The sequence below is a fragment of the Octodon degus genome, unplaced genomic scaffold, assembly GCF_000260255.1.
Source record: "Octodon degus isolate 3935 unplaced genomic scaffold, OctDeg1.0 scaffold00007, whole genome shotgun sequence".
NCBI classification, from domain to species: Eukaryota; Metazoa; Chordata; class Mammalia; order Rodentia; family Octodontidae; genus Octodon; species Octodon degus.
Window position 1 is genome coordinate 32,437,164 of NW_004524583.1, and position 2,972 is coordinate 32,440,135.

General features: G+C 42.5%; 1 long non-coding RNA gene across 1 annotated transcript in view; it reads left to right on the plus strand.

The window, feature by feature from the left end:
• Positions 1-2,972, plus strand: part of LOC111812543 — a 19,877-nt gene that overhangs the window by 3,216 nt on the left and 13,689 nt on the right. The gene's annotated exons all lie outside the window — the stretch shown is intronic.

The following is a 2,972-nucleotide window of genomic DNA, read 5'->3' on the forward strand; positions in this document are numbered from 1 at the left end:
TTTTTTTTTTTTTTTTTCTGGTACCGGGAATTGAACTCAAGATCTTGCGCTTGCCAGGCAAGTGCTTATTCTACTGAGCTATCTCCCTGGCCCCTTGTAGAGGTCTTTTACTTCCTTTGTTAGATTGATTCCTTGGGTATTTCTTTTTTTGGATGGTATTGTGAAAGGTGTTGTTGTCCTAATTTCTCTCTCAGTGACTTTGCTGTCCGTGTGTAGGTTGGCTATTAATTTTTGAGCATTAACTTTGTACACAGCTACACTGCGGGCCCTGCACCTGCCTAAGCTTGCCTAAGCAGGCGCTTTAGGCTGCTGAGCTACCTCGCCAGCCTGATGTTTGTTTTTTTTCTTTTTTTAAAAATCTATAAGTGTTTTGGGGCTACTCTATGTAGAGTAGCATGTCATCCATAATTAATGATAATTAAACTTCCTCCTTTCCTATCTTTTTCCATTTAGTTCTTTTTCTTGTCTAATTTCTCTGGCTAATGTTTCCAAGAACTATATTGTCATAGTGAGAGATGTTTGCAAGGAGAACAATATAATACAGGACACATTTTATAATATCAGTTTATAGGGATTCACCCAAACAATCATATACAAGAAGTGCAGGAAATCCGTCCACATAAAAAAGACCAAAGAATCCGTCTGAGGGCCTGGATCCTAATACCCTGCGTGAGTCCAGCTGAAACCCTCAGGCTTATGACAGTGCCTCCCACAAGTCCAGTTGGAGGCCTAGAGCCCGTGACAAAGCCTCATGCAGCCTGCCTCACGGATCCGCACTGGGAAGGCCCAAGGTCAGTGGTGGAAGCTACAAAGTCTGTGCCAGCCGGATGAAGGGTCTGTGCCAGCGGGCTGCGGGATCTGAAGTGGATCTGGGAAGCAACACTCAAGGTAAGAACCAGAGCCCCCCAAAGGTACCACAGCCATCCTCAACAGCAGTGAGGTCCCCAGCTCCCCTAGCAATGAGAAAAGCCGAGTTCCCATCAGAAAACCCAACGTAGCAAGCTTCTCCACGAGGCTGAGCAGTGCACCATCTTCCCCTCCAGAGCCAGGAAGTGATGCTCCAGAAGAGGACCAGAGCTCCCCCGCAGTGAACATTAGCCATTCTCAGCGGCAATGAGCTCTCAAGCTCCTCCTCTGACAAGAACAGCCAAGTTCATGACAAGGTCCTCCAGCAGAATAGCCCGAGAGAACCAGTGGCTTCCAACAGCCCCGACAGCTTCTCCAAACAACCTCCCTAACAGCATTTTAATAGCTTCTCCCATTCTCCCTTTTATGCTGCCAGCAACAATCCTCAGGTGGGCCTCCCACACCCAGCACCACACTAGTTCAGTTCAGCTGGGTTTAAAAAGTTGACACCACTTAGCTGTCCACTACATGTATTGATTAAGATTGATGACAGTTGACATCCTTGTCTTGTACCTGATTTTACAGTGAAAGCTTTTAGCTTTTGTTGATTTAGTGTTGGCGGCTGGTTTGTCATCGATGGTGTAATAGTTGATGCACAGATACGTTGTGTCAGCGTGAGAAATTCAGAAGCTCAACCAAGAGACTCAGCAGGCGGCCAGGGCCTTCGCTTTGTGAACACCCTGAGCCTGTGCCAGAGGAGGGCGTGGAGACTGTGTGGGTGTGAAGGGCTGACCCTACAGTGCAGAGCTGCATACAGTGCAAGGGAGAAAGAAAGGCTTACTCCCCACAACTTTTTGTTCTTGCTGCTTCTGCTGTCTTCTGCTGCCCTGAACTGTTGCCCTCGGGCTAGGCCACCCTGTCTTGGAGTGAGCTGATTATATACTGAAACCTGCACAAACTGTGAGCTAAATAAATTCTTCCTGCTTTACTGTGTGTTGGGCATTTTGTCTCAGCAGCAAGAGAAAAGTGACCAAGACAGATGGCTTTTATCAGATTGAGATGAAGACCATCTATTCCAATTTTTTGTAGTGTTTTATCACAAATGGGTGTTGAACTTTGTCAAATGCTTTTTCTGCATTTATTGAAATAATCATGTGGTTTTTATCCTTGGCTCTGTTAATTGGTGTGTTATATTTATTGATTTGCATATGTTGAACCAAACCTGCATACCTGGAATGAATCCCACTTGGTCATGGTGTATAATCTTCTTTGATGATATCTACATCCTGATTGCCAATATTTATAGAGGATTTTTTCATCTGTGACCATTAGGGAGATTGGCATGTAATTCCTCTTTGGTTGGGTCATTCTCTTGTTTTGGTATCAGGGTAACGCTCACTTACAGGAGTGCATTCGACCGTCTTGCTTCCTTTTCAGTTTCATTAAAGAATTTGAGAAGTAATGATGTTCAGTCTACTCTAAATTTCTTATAGGATTCAGCATAAGCCTTTCAGGGCCAGGATTTTTCTTTGTTGGTAAGGTGTTTTTTTTATTTTATTTTATTGAGAAACAAATAGTAATAAGACAGTTTCAAAACAGGATAGTACGACAGTTACAATAATTAATACATTGCATATTGTTGTCTTCGTAGTAGTTAATTCATAGTACAAATGCAGTCATGATATCCTGTCCAAACACTATTAGTACAAATCTTACTTCTCATTGAATTAAGAGAAAGTAGCTGTATATCTATTCTATTTCATATATACAGATACAAAATGGTCCTTCATTTATATCCCCCTTTTCACTTATTTTTGTCAGACATGGGTATTCCATGGCCATTTAAATATTGTAGGTGGGTGAATTCAGCAAAATAATCCAATATAGTCAAGTAGTCGTAGTGGGTTATCTGTAGGACTGTGCAGACCTCAAAAGTCATCGCTGAAATAGCTGGGCTCCCGACCTTGTTCCCTGCTCTAGCTGTGCTTCCTACCACCCTCTTTTTTTTTTCCATAATTTTATTGAGAAACAAATAGCAATGAGACCATTTCAAATCAAATTAGTAGGACAATTTCATTAATTAACACATTGCATACTGTCTTCCTACTGGTTATTTGTTGTACAAG